Source organism: Lissotriton helveticus, chromosome 11 (assembly GCF_964261635.1).
Source record: "Lissotriton helveticus chromosome 11, aLisHel1.1, whole genome shotgun sequence".
Classification (NCBI taxonomy): domain Eukaryota; kingdom Metazoa; phylum Chordata; class Amphibia; order Caudata; family Salamandridae; genus Lissotriton; species Lissotriton helveticus.
This window is the reverse complement of record NC_136072.1, coordinates 1,162,016,131-1,162,030,348: the sequence shown is the minus strand read 5'-3', so window position 1 is coordinate 1,162,030,348 and position 14,218 is coordinate 1,162,016,131.

Sequence of the window (14,218 nt, the reverse complement as noted above, 5' to 3'; positions counted from 1 at the left end):
AATATGAAATGAGTGCCAGAAAAAAATAAAAAATGTTTTAACACAATCACCGAGAGTCAACGAACAATAATGGGAAATGCTGAACATGAGAATAGTTTGTGCCCCAACAGATTTAGCAATGCCTTGTGTTACCCTGGCGTCACGTAAGGTGACGCCAGGGGAACATAAACCCTAAAGTGAGATTAATTTTGGGTGGCTTTGCGTGGCATAGTAAATCTGGATAAACACTAGGCAGTGCAAGCCGCTGCATTGCGTTACTCTGCCCTGAGAAGGCGTCCCATGCATGGAGCGTGGGTGTTCCCATGGTTTTTGGTGCATTCCCAGAATCACTAACACTTCCCAGGTGAGGTATAACAAGGAGAAATATGTTTATCTTTTCATTATTTTTCCTCTTTCTGAGTCTGCTGCCTTCTTCAGCACACAACGGAAGAGGAGAAAGCATCAGAGGATTGTTCTGTGCAGGAAGGTGTCTCTTCCTGCACAAAAACAATCCTGCTTGCAACGCAGGCACGCTTGCACCATGGTGCAAGGGCGCCTCTGTTGGCGCTTGGTGGGCATTGGTGCGCCAGTGTAGAGAGAAGGCTGGAATTCACCATGTCTTAGTATACATGGCGCATTTCTGCCTTCTCCATTTGACAAGTTGTCTTGCTGTGTTGCGCTGAATCACATGTTAGTAAATCTACCCCTCAGTTGTATTGAATCATTGTCCTTGCTGTCACTCAGTGCAGCTAACCATGATTCAAAGCCAGCACACAACAACTTGAGTCTTTTCCCTTCCTGTATCTCAGAATTCCCACACTGGAATGCATAGCAGCTCCACAATGCACCAATGACTGCTATGCTGGTGGAACCATGGTTGTACTTGTCATGCAATGGTCTTTGTGGACCCCACATCCACCAAATGCTGCTACGGAGACAGGGTCATGACATAGCTAAGGCTGCTATGGTGACAGGATCATGACATAGCTATGGCTGCCATGGTGACGGGATCATGATCTAGCTAGGGGGGCCGTAGTGAAGGGATCATGACATAGGTAAGGCTGCCATGGTGGCGAATCATGACATAGCTACGGGAAACAGGGTGACAGGGTCATGACATATCAAGGGAGCCATGGTGACGGGATCATGACATAGCTAAGCGTGCTATCTTTGAAGAGAGACTATGCTCTACCTAAAGTTGCTGCAGTTGTGCACCATAATGCAACAAAGTCTTCCAGGACAGCAGGGCCATCACTCATGTAAGGTTTTCCAGCCTCTGGTCCTGTCTAACGTTCATAGCTATGTCTGTAATGTAATGTAGAATTAGAGCAATGCAGCTAGAAGCATTAGCATCGGTAGTGACTTCACCCAAATGTTTCTTTTCTCATCTGTAATCCTGGGCAGGGCACTGCATTATGTTGTGTCATGTTATATTGATTTGTATAGCACACTAATCACCCAAGAAGTTATCCAGGCTCTGTGTAACAGATGCACCAGCACCGTCTCCTCCTGTGCAGGCGTAGCTCACAGTGGAATGCCATTCATCTGTCATCCTTCATAAGTGTCCATGTCTGTGTTTCAATGCCTGAACTGCAGTCCTATTGGCTTTGCCAATCCTTGCTTTACGTATTGTGAGATAGTCATGGCAACAATACAAAGATGAATTGTATCACAGTGGCATTGTGTTCTTGTCTGTTTCTTGTATTGTTCTCCATGTGTATAATTACATCGGCTGCACACATGACCAGCACGTGTTGCTGGACTATCAGCCCCAGTGACACATACCGGAGGAGAAGTGCAGAGACTGTGTTTGAAAAGTTCCAACTAATTATATGGGATTAAGTTCTCACTAAATGGTTTGATGTTCGTCTCTGCTTGAGCAAACTTTCCCTTGAAAAAAATGTCCCTACCAAGTCCCTGGTTCTTTTCTATTTTTCAGTCACTGGACATCCATAACATTTCAAGATGGCAAAGGTCCTGTCCACTGATGATGTTAGACATCCCTGCCAGGACATGGGGCAAATCTTGCAGTAAATAGTGAGGCACCGAGGAATTATTGCCTGGTGTGATGGGAAAATGTCAAATTCTCTATCAATGTTAGACTAAAATTTAAAGTGTAAGGTGCCGCATTGCAAACTATGGGGCCGATTCACAAAACTAACTTATGACAACATTCTAAACTTACTACTATTGGTATTCACAGAAGTTAGGATTTTGTCTTAAGTTTGTCTTAAGACAAACTTAAGACAGACTTAAGACAGACTTAAGACAAACTTAAGACAAAATCCTAACTTTTCTGTCTTAAGTCTGTCGTACGTCTGTCTTAAGTCTGTCTTAAGTTTGTCTTAAGACAAACTTAAGACAAAATCCTGACTCCTGTGAATACCAAAAGTAGTAAGTTTACGATTTTGTCTTAAGTTAGTTCTGTGAATCGGGCCCAACGTTTTGTAACACATTTAGTAGTACTACAATAGTACTACAAACATTCTACAAAATGCTATTCACAAACCTACATGCAGACTTTCCTCCTCTGCCTCTCCTATGTTTTCTGTGCTATGCAGTAATCTCCGCCTCGACTGTAGACTCTCCACACACATAAGTATATGTTTTAGAAGTAAATGTGGTAGTCATATGGCAGAGTGGCTGGAAAATGGAGAATACTGACTACTAGAGGGGATGGGTGTAGGGAGAAGTTAGGAGAGGTTAAGGGAGGTGTTTACATACCCACCCACATAAGAGTAAGCCCATTGATAGTCACAATCTGCCCCTCTAAAGTTACTAAAGCCAAAAAAGACCCAAAATAGCAGTAAATTACCACAGCTCAGAGCAGTAAGTCCAGAACCACTGATGGCCAATCCCTGGTACTGTAACACCCTTTCATAGAAAATAAATGAGTTAGGGGCCTAAATGTAACCCCCTAATAAATATAATTTAATATTAAAAAATAGATAAAAATAGTACATATTGCTAGATTAATTGTAAAATATTTTAGTAAAATGTTTTTATTTAAAAATTAATTTTAATAAGTGTTTATGCATAATAAAAATACATATGTTTTTGTTGAGGTAGGAATGCACTTTTTGATTTCAATTTGAGCAAAATCATGTTAATGTAATATATTTTAAATCATTTATTTTCAATTTACAATTTAGATATTTGTTTTGTAGTCTTTTTTCTTTAGTTCTACTTTTGAAATAAATATAGAAAATTAGTTTACATTAATATTTAACATAAAATGTTTTCATGAATGCTTACCAAATGTAATACACTTTTTAACTTTTCCATATACTTTAGAATAAGGAGTTTTTCCCTATATCTTACCGCAAAGAGATTTCCGCAGTTGGAGCAGAGATCTTTGCATGGTATACAGAAAATGAAAAAAGTTTATTAGAAATATTTTTATGTAACGTATTGATGTAAATTAACTATTTTATATTTATTTTTTGTAAAAACTAAAGATAAAAAAGCTACTAGACTATTAAATAAACATTCAAATAAAAATGAAATTATTTAAAAGATATTAAATTACATTATAACTATTTTCTCATGTTTAAATAAAAAAAATAATTCCTACCAAAACCAAAAAGTTATTCATTATTATGCATTAATAATTATTAAATGTTTTATATAATTACATTAAAGTAATTTAAAGTAATGTAATTATAATTTAATAAAATGTTTTGTTACATTAAATTTTAAATGCAAAAAGTTATTAAATTATATTATGATTAAATTTCAAGTATGTACAATTTTGATATATCTTTAACATCAATAAATCTATATATATTTTAACAATTTTACATTAGTAAATTGATTTTTTAAATATTTTCTATGGGATTTACTTTTAGGGCCCTACCTCCACTATTTGTTGCAGTACCAGTGGCTGGCCATTTGTAGAGCTGGAATTATTACTTGTAAATTTGTCTCCACCCCTTTCATGGGGGTGGAGTCATCCAAGTCTGCCCTTTTGAGTAAACCTACTCTCGGATGTTGTGAAGAGCCAAAACCAGTGGAGTTACTCAAAAGTGTAAGAGTAACGTTACATGTGTATATGACCTTTGTGAATAGCCAATCAATGCTTGGTTGTTTTTATAGTGCTTGATAATACCAGCATTGAAGGTGGGGCTAAGTGCTCCCAAAGTCAGGGTTATTCAAACTGAGTCACAGGCAGAGAAAATAGTTTGTGGAAGCTCACGCAATTCCATCACTATACTATACCTCACGTGCTCCTCACTGTACCATCAGGTCTAGGGATCATTCCAGGATGGCAAATCTCACCACACACTGTTGTCATCAATCATGGCCTGTAGGGGGCACTCCATAGATTGCGTATATTGCCTTTTCTACACCCCTCAGACTTTTGACTCTTTGGATCCTCTTTTTCTACCTCAGCTGTGGACTGTGACCTCTTCTACTTCTAGCCAATCCATGTGTGCTCTAGGTATACCCTCTGCTGCAGCGCCACTGCACTGGTAACATAGCCAAATTCCTGTGCGGAAGAATGCCACCCTTGCAGGGTACATGTAGTTCAACTTCTAAAACATGCATTGAGCAGTGGCCAGCACAGTGTCATGGGAAAACAGCTGCAATAAGCTGAGCCCAGCCACAGGCCACTTTTTATAGGCCTCACTCCGAAAGCCTTTTTATTTTGGGGGATAATATCGCAAGCGGTCAATGCAGATACTGCAGGAAGTGGTATTACCAAGTAGGGAAATGGGTTCACCACTCTGAGTCATGCATTGCAGAATGGGGGATAATATGGACCTATTGCTAGCTTTTCCTTCTTCCTAGATGCGAAACCTAGAATTTTACAGCTTTTCCTGAGACAAATGTTTTAGGTGGCAAAAAGTGTCCAGGGAAAGACATAATGACTGCAAGATTTCACTAACTATTCACAGGAGTTTGAACCCTGCGGTCAGATCAAACGACTGACAAGCTCACCATATCCAGTGGCTCTCAGCACATCTCAGCCAGGACACCACCAGACTAAAGATGAGGAAGTGTCAAAAACTAAAAAAGCAGTGCAACAGGCCTTTTCCATCTATTTAGCCAGGCTTTGTAACAGCATCCCTTCATCAGTCAGTTCTGCACAAACCCTGGTCTAATTTAGGAAGAAGGTAAAGACACACCCAAAGAAAGAAAGCTACAGTATGAAACATTAATAGGCCAAACCGCGCCTAGAAGTAAACTACCTCTCCAATCACATGCTGACTGTGTCTTTGACCTTGTACAGCTGTCTGCTTCCTTGTGGTATAATTTGTGCTCTGTAACTGCTGCATACACAGATACAACATCCTTTTTCTCAATAGTCTTTATTCCTATGAACCATCAGGTTCAGATTGACGCATTTCAGAATGTGAGGACCTCTCTCTTCTGGCAGGAGGAGTGCTGACTGCATGCTGTTTGGAGGAGGCTGGGAAGCCTCCACAATACAGAAACCAATTCATTCACAGAGAGACAGGTGGAGGATCAGGTTTATTCCAGGGATTATCCAGAGTAGATGTAGCCTTTAGAAAAGACTTAGGGGCCCATTAGGATGGCGGGCGGACTTCCGTCCGCCTGCCACCCTAGCGGTGCTGGGACCGGCTGCCAGTGGTGCGGCGGTCCTGCACCCGTGATTAGGATGCCACCGCCACCGTGGTGGTGGCATCCTCCATTCCCAGCATGGTGGCGGGTGGTGCTCACAGCACCGCCCGCCACAATGCTGGGAATGGATGTTGTGCATTGTCATGAACAAAGTGACAGGGACCGCGAGGTGCCAGCCACCATGTCCATGACAATGCATGGGGTACCATAGGTACCCCTCATGTGCACCCCCCCCCATAACCTGGGGGCCCGCAACGGGCCCCCGTAAGAGAATTCCGCATGACTTTCCGTAGCGGCATTCCTGCCACAGAAAGGCAATGTTCCGCACCCATGCTAATATGGATGGTGGTGTCTAGCAGACACCGGCACCATTATTAATCCCTTTTCTGCCCGGTCGACTTGTCGACCGGGCGGAAAAGCAGCAGCAGTCTTCCCGTCCACTGTGGTACCCCCGCCATACTAATATGGTGGGGGAAAATGGGTGGCGGGTGGGGAAGGATGTCGGGCGGATCGCCACCGTCATGCGGGCGGTGGCGATCCGCCCTACATCCTTATGGACCCGTTAGTTCTTAGAGATGTGGACTCATTGAGGTTTAAAAAGATTTTCACCTCTTTGAAGACTGAAGTTCACTGAAGTTCTAGGAGGCCAAACCTGAAGGAAATCATTCGCTGCTGATGTTGATGAACAGGAAGAAGTCAATTACGGAAACATGTTGAGGACAGAATTGTCCCTCAGAACTGCAGGATGAATCCTATGAACCCTTTAAAATTATTAGCTAGGGCATACCCTCAGATTTCTAGTGGGGGTCTATGATCATTTAAAGTATATCTGGCCAGGTCTTGAGGAAGGTGCTGCTGCTATGGTTGTACACTAGTGTTTGCCGGCGTTGGCAACTACTATGTCCGGCGTGTCCTTTACTACCGCTGGCACTTGCTGCACCAGGTCTGGGGTCATGAATGTAGAGCATTCTTGTCCTTCCTCTAAGCAGCCAGCAGCAAAGGAAAGCTCTTGACAGGCTGAGGATGGAGCAAGGGGTCACCCCAGAGATTTCAACAGGGCAGAAAGGGTATGCAATATTACTACATGTAAAATGGTACTTCCTATGCAATATTCCTTACACTACCTCTGGTATTTTAGTAAAAAGACATTTGTGCTGTTACCAGACTTGGGTCTTATTCATGATCCTTTGCATCACTTTTACGCCGCTGGTGCATCACTTTTTGTGACGCACCAGCAGTGTAAAAAAGGCGCCATGTTACCTCTTATTTACAAAGTGACACATTTAGGTAGATGCGTCACTTTGTAAACCCCTGCGCCACATTATACCTGCGTCAAGTATAATGTATGCCTGGGTGGGCGTTCTGACGCAAGTAAGCCTCGTAGAAGTGACTCAGTGAAATCTATGAGATTCACTGCATCACTCCTAGGACACAAATGCGTCAATATCTTTTGTCTGCTATGAGCAGGCATAAGACTGACGCAGGCACAATTGAAATGGGGCTTGCCCATGTGAATGACCCATTGATAGAGTTGCGTCACTTTCGTGACACACTCCAGCAATGCGTAATTTTTGCGCCTACAGATACGTCAGAAATACTGACGTATCTGTAACTCCTTTCAACATGATGCGTCATACCGTAAATTGATTCATCCAGCATGTCCCAAGGAGAGTGCAATGAAAAGTGAGGCATCGCTGCTTTTATGCAGTGATGCACCACTTCTCATAAATTAGGCCCTTGGTGTTGTCCTTGCCTGAGGCCAATGGGTGGTCCAGATGAAGGCAAAAGATGACATAACCTGCCACCTCACGATATTTGGGTTTCAGCCATTTTAGATCTCATTGAAAGTGTAAATTCATTTCCAAGAAAAAAAATCTTCAAAAAATGAATTGTAGAAAAACACAATAGAAACTCCTTCAACAACACATTTGGGACCTGGAGCATAACATGCTTTGCAATTATGAGCCAAAACAGAATGGACAGATCGTGGGGAGCAGAGATCTGTGTCACAGACCACCTCATGCTGTCCCCAGTGTCTGCTTGACAATGTGCCCTTGGCTGCTGCTTCACAACTTCCATCCCTCTAAAGGACACTGATTGCAATGCTGATATTGTGAAGGCCAATGCTGAGATATTGTTTGAGGTCCCATTCAGGTCTTCATCTCAGCATTCACAACTGTTTGCAAAGAGTCAATCGCCCAATCTCACACCGATAGAAATAATGAGGCAGGCGCATTGTGTCAGGTTGTGGACAGTTGCCTTGAGCTGCAGGAGATCTGAGAATCCCCTACACCACCAAGGGAGAGTTTGATTGCAATGCAATACGAAGAAATGTTCCAAGACTATACTGTTCGGGCTAAATCATATTTTCATTAAAGAAGGAGGAAAAACAAAAATCAAGGATGATCATCCTCCGATACAAATCATCATTGGACAGAAGTACTTGTTGCTGGGGTGTGACAAGTCTAATAACAGCTGAGAAGGGTTTGTAGGAATGTAGTCAATTACTTAAGGAAACCCCCCACCAACCCAATGTGAGGTATGCTTCATCATTGGGCCCCTCCTTGTACTGGTATAAAGCACTGGTACAAAGGATCCATGTGCTAGACACTACCCTAATGTGGGGGAGCTTGCAGCGCTGGTTGGTGACCTTTAAAAGTGGTGGGTGTAATCCTTGGTTCGAATTCCAATGAGCTTCTTCTTGAAGGGTTCTCTCACACTTTCTTGCACTAAGGGTCTTATTTACAAAGATTTGATGTAGGGTAGCAGAGCATGTCTTTTTTCTGTGTAGCCCTATGCCAAATCAAAAAAGCAGGAATGCGCCGTATTTACTAGATATGGTGCATTGCTGTCCTTTCATCAAACGTCAGTGCACGATTTGGTCCCAGGCGCCAACACAGGCACTCTTGTTCTGCATTGTTAGCAGGATTGTTTTTGTGCAGGAAGAGGCACCTTCCTGCACAAAAGCAATGCATGGTGGTGTTGACCTTGTATGTGTGCGGCTGAATTTTCCTAACTGATGTGCACACCCTGATTCCTATGACTGTGACAGAAACTGCCTATTCTCTATTTATTTCCTTGGGCCGGATTCACAAAAGTAATAGACAAAATCCACACTTTACGAATTTTGGTATTCACAAAAGACATTTAGGAATAGTTAGGATTTTGTCTTAGTTTAGAAGTAGTAACATTAAGATTTCTAACTTTACTACTCCTAAATGCCTTTTGTGAATACAGAATGTCGTAAAGTTAGGATTTTGTCTCAGATTACTTTTGTGAATCGTGCCCCTTGTTTTTAAAAACAAATGTTCTCATTACCTTCCCTGCATTTCTACACCCACTCTATGATTTACATATTATTTTCTGCAATTTTTCACACTTACTGCACCACTGTGGCCTGGATCCTTCAAGTATAAATTACACATTCAGATACGCATTAGAAATGCTTTGCATCGTTACTTAGAGTACTTACAAAGATTGCAGACATTCACGCCGTTTGTATTTTATTTCTGACCACTCCCTGAATGTATATCTGTGGAGGTCTGCAGCCTAATCCAAGTGTCAAGCTGCGGGCATAGTGCATGCTTGAATGCATACAGTACACACACTGTTAGTAGTGTATGCTTGAGTGTATACAGTACACACTGTCAGTAGTTTATGGTTGAGTGCACACAGTACACACTGACAGTGGTGTGTGCTTGAGTTTATACAGTACACACTGTCAGTGGTGCGTGCTTGAATGTATATTGTACACACTGTTAGCAGTGTATTCTTGAGTGTATACAGTACACACTGTAAGTAGTTTATGGTTGAGTGTATACAGTACACACTGTCAGTGGTGTGTGCTTGAATGTATATTGTACACACTGTCAGTAGTGTATGCATAAGTTTAGACCTGGCACCTTGGCGTGAGTTTCCCTTCCACTTTTTGCTGTTGTGCCTCAGATGTTTTGCTGGTGTCCGCTACTCAGGGCACTGCGCCACGGCCAACCCGTGCCGCAGTGCAAGTGCTCCCTACTATAAAATGTACCTGTGATTGATGTCCATGATTGGTTCATTGGATTTACTGTCAGTCCCTAGTAAAGTGCACCAGGAGTGCCAGGGCTTGTAAATGCCAATACTGCTAGTGGGCCTGCAGCGCTGGTTGTGCCACCCACAGAAGCAGCCTTAAAATGTGTCTAGGGTCTGCCATGGCAGAACCTGCGTGCAGTCTGGTACTATCATGCTGGCTGGGCAAGTGCACACACTTGCCAACCCGAGGAAGCTTGCTGAGGAGGCGGACCGCTGGCTCAGCACCAGGGTCCACAAGGGTCCAGTGGGAGACTCAGCCAAGGGTGGGCAGGGTCCCCAGCAGAAGAGTGGGGGGGACAGGGGTAAACAGAGAGGCTTCCAGCGAGGCCCCCAAAGTAATCCCCAAGGGAACCAGCAGCGAGGTTCTCAGCCTCCCCCACCCCCGAAGCAGACTGGGGCCCCAACAGGTAGGCCTGTTCCAAAGGGGCCCTTCAATTGTTACAGATGTGGTGACCCGGGGCACATTGCCAGTGACCCCAAGTGTCACCTGTTTGGTAAACCAGCACCCACTGGTGCTCCACCCCGGCAAGTGACTAGTGTTCACTTAGGAGAAGAAGTAATGGTCCCAGGGGGTGGAGATCCTGTTCAGATGACCCTAGTCTCACTAGGAGACAGTGAGATGGTCCCTACAAACTACCTGCCCAACAACACTAAGGAATATGGGCAGGTGGTGACCATCAATGGTAAGAAAGCTGAGGCTCTTAGAGACACAGGAGTCAGTGTGACTGCAGTGAGGCATCACCTGGTGTCTCAAGAGCAGGTTGTACCCCATGCCTACTGTAGGGTTATCAATGCTGATAATTCAGAGAGTCAGTGTCCGATGGCTCAAGTTCCCTTCGAGTGGGGGGGGGTCTCTGGTACTCTGCAGGTCTGTGTGAGACAAGCCATGCCTGTAGACTGTTTGCTAGGGAATGACTTGGAGGACTCCCCTTGGGAAAAGGTGGAGAAGACGACTCACCTGAAGATGGTTGGTCTGCCTGACTGGGCGTGGGTGACCACCCGGTCAATGGCAGCCAGTAGGGGTGATCAAGAGATCCTGGGGCCTGAAGGAGAGGCCCAGGAACCGGCCTTAAGAAGAAGGCGCAGGGGGCGCGGGAAACCGGCCCCTGCTGTTCCCACGGTCCAGGAGGAAGCAGACCTTGAGGGGGATGCCCTGGAGCCTACAGGGGAACAGATTGCTGAACTGGGGGACCTGCCTGAGCTGACCCATTGGCAGCAAGAAGGAGGCCCCTCCAGGGAAGAATTCTGCAGGGAGCAGAAAGAATGCCCTTCTCTCGTGGGTATGCGGCAGCAGGCTGCAGACCAGGCCAATGGTGTTCAGGCCAAAACACATTATGTGTACTGGGAGAATGACCTCCTGTATTCAGAGCCTAAGGCTGCTGAACCTGGGTCAGCCCGTGTGCTGGTGGTACCCCAGAAGTTCAGAGCCTTCCTACTGGGGCTGGCTCATGATGTGCCATTAGCAGGACATTTGGGGATGGACAAGACCTATGACAGGCTTGTCACCCACTTCTACTGGCCCCAAATGCACAAGAGCTCAGATGCTCATTGTAGGACCTGTCAGACTTGCCAGGCAAGTGGGAAGTGCGGAGGGAAGAACAAGGCTCCCCTCCAACCATTCCCTGTTGTCAGTACTCCATTCCAACGAGTGGGTATTGACATTGTTGGGCCTCTGGACCCCAAGACAGCCATGGGCAACAGGTTCATCCTGGTCTTGGTGGACCATGCCACCCGGTACCCTGAAGCCATCCCTCTGAGGACAGTGACGGCCCCCGTGGTGGGACGTGCACTGATGGGAATTTTCTCATGAGTGGGATTCCCTCTAGAGGTGGTGAGCGACAAGGGGACCAACTTCATATCCAAATATATGAAGTCCCTTTGGCAAGAGTGTGGTGTAACCTACAAGTTCACCACCCCTTACCATCCCCAAGGAAATGGGTTGGTTGAGAGATTCAACCGAACCCTGAAGGGCATGATCATGGGCCTGGAAGGTCCAATGAGGCGTAAGTGGGACGTCCTCTTGCCATGCCTGCTCTTTGCATACCGTGAGGTGCCACAGAAGTCCCTAGGGTTCAGCCCCTTTGAACTGCTGTATGGTCACCCAGTGAGAGGACCTCTGAGTTTGGTAAAGAAAGGCTGGGAGCAATCTCCCAGGAAACCTCCCCAGAATGTATACAGTTACATGCTGGCCTTCAGAAACCAGACCAGGCGCTTCAGAAAACTTGCTGAGGCAAATCTGGAAGCCAGCCAGGAAGAAATGAAGCGGTGGTACGACCAGAATGCCACTCTGGTAGAGCTTCAGCCTGGACAAGAGGTGTGGGTCTTGGCCCCCGTGGAGCCTTTTGCACTTCAGGATAAGTGGACGGGTCCATTTGAGGTTGTGGAGCGCAAGAGTCCGGTAACCTACTTGGTGGACATGCAGTCTCCCAGGAACCCTTTGAGGGTCCTACATGTTAACCGCCTGAAGCCCCACTTGCGAAGGTCCGAAGTGGGCATGTTGTTGGCAACTGATGATGGAATGAAGGAGGAGTCTGAGCCTCTTCCTGACCTCTTGGTAGCCTCTGAGAAAGATGGGTCAGTGGATGGAGTTAACCTCTCACCCACCCTGACGCCTGAGCAACAGGAAGACTGCCGCCAATTGCTGGGGCAGTTTCCAGATCTGTTCTCCCTGGTTCCTGGTGTCACAGATTGGTGCGTCCATGATGTGGACACAGGAGACAGCTTACCTGTAAAGCATAAGGCTTACAGAGTGACTGACAGGGTCAGGGCCTGCATCAAGGAGGAGGTCTCCAAGATGCTTGCTCTTAGGGTGGTTGAGTCCTCCAGCAGTCCTTGGTCCAGCCCCGTGGTCTTGGTCCCAAAGGCTGCTGCGCCGGGAGCCACACCTGAACTCCGGTTCTGTGTGGACTACAGAGGACTCAATTCAGTCACCAAGAGTGACGCGCACCCTATCCCCAGAGCTGATGAGCTCATTGATCGGCTAGGGGCTGCCCGGTTCCTCAGCATGTTTGATTTAATGTCTGGGTACTGGCAGATCGCCTTGACAGATGGGGCAAAGGAGAGGTCCGCATTCTCTACACCAGATGGGCATTTCCAGTTCCGGGTCATGCCATTTGGAATGAGGAATGCCCCTGCCACCTTTCAGAGGTTGGTCAACCAGGTGTTGGCTGGGCTGGATGAGTTCAGTGCTGCCTACCTGGATGACATCGCAGTGTTCAATGGTACCTGGCCAGAACACCTGAGACACCTCTGGGAAGTGTTGACGGCCCTGCGCAAGGCAGGCCTCACAATCAAGGCAAGCAAGTGCCAGATTGGGCAGGGTTCAGTGGTGTACTTGGGACACCAAGTAGGGAGTGGCAAGGTGGCACCCTTGCAACCCAAAATTGAGACCATCCTGGCTTGGGAACCCCCCAAGACCCAGACTGCAGTGAGAGCCTTCCTGGGGCTCACTGGGTATTACAGGAGGTTTGTCAAGGGCTATGGCACTATTGTGACCCCCTTGACAGAGCTGACTTCTAAGAAGCAGCCCAGGAATGTGATTTGGACTGACACCTGTCAGAAGGCTTTTGACACCCTGAAGACTGCCATGTGCACGGTGCCCGTGCTCTTGGCTCCTGATTTCTCCAAGGAATTCATAGTGCAAACAGACGCTTCAGAGCATGGTGTAGGGGCTGTTCTCTCACAGATGACTGAGGAGGGCTGGGACCAACCTGTAGCCTTCATCAGTAGGAGGTTACTTCCACGGGAAAGTAGGTGGAGTGCAATAGAGCGAGAAGCATTTGCTGTGGTCTGGGCACTGAAGAAGCTAAGACCCTACTTGTTTGGGTCTCACTTCCGGGTTCAGACAGACCACAGGCCCCTCAGATGGTTGATGCAAATGAGGGGTGAGAACCCAAAACTGTTGAGGTGGTCCATCTCCCTACAGGGTATGGACTACACGGTGGAACATTGCCCTGGCACAGATCACGCCAATGCTGACGGTCTGTCCAGGTTTTTCTGCCTTAGTGATGTGGAACTCCCTGGGGAAGGGTAGTTCCCCCCACATTTCAGCTGGAGGGGACACGTGTTAGACCTGGCACCTTGGCGTGAGTTTCCCTTCCACTTTTTGCTGTTGTGCCTCAGATGTTTTGCTGGTGTCCGCTACTCAGGGCACTGCGCCACGGCCAACCCGTGCCGCAGTGCAAGTGCTCCCTACTATAAAATGTACCTGTGATTGATGTCCATGATTGGTTCATTGGATTTACTGTCAGCACCAGTAGTGCCAGGGCTTGTAAATGCCAATACTGCTAGTGGGCCTGCAGCGCTGGTTGCGCCACCCACAGAAGCAGCCTTAAAATGTGTCTAGGGTCTGCATGGCAGAACCTGCGTGCAGTCTGGTACTGTCATGCTGGCTGGGCAAGTGCACACACTTGCCAGCCCCTAAACCTTCCCTTAACTTCATATTAGTCACCCCTATGGTAGGCCCAAGGGCAGGGTGCTTTGTAAGTGTAAGGTAGGACATGCTCTGATGTGTGTGGCATGTCCTAATAGTGAATTACTGCCAAATTCGTTTTTCACTATTGTAAGGCTACCTGTTCCCTTT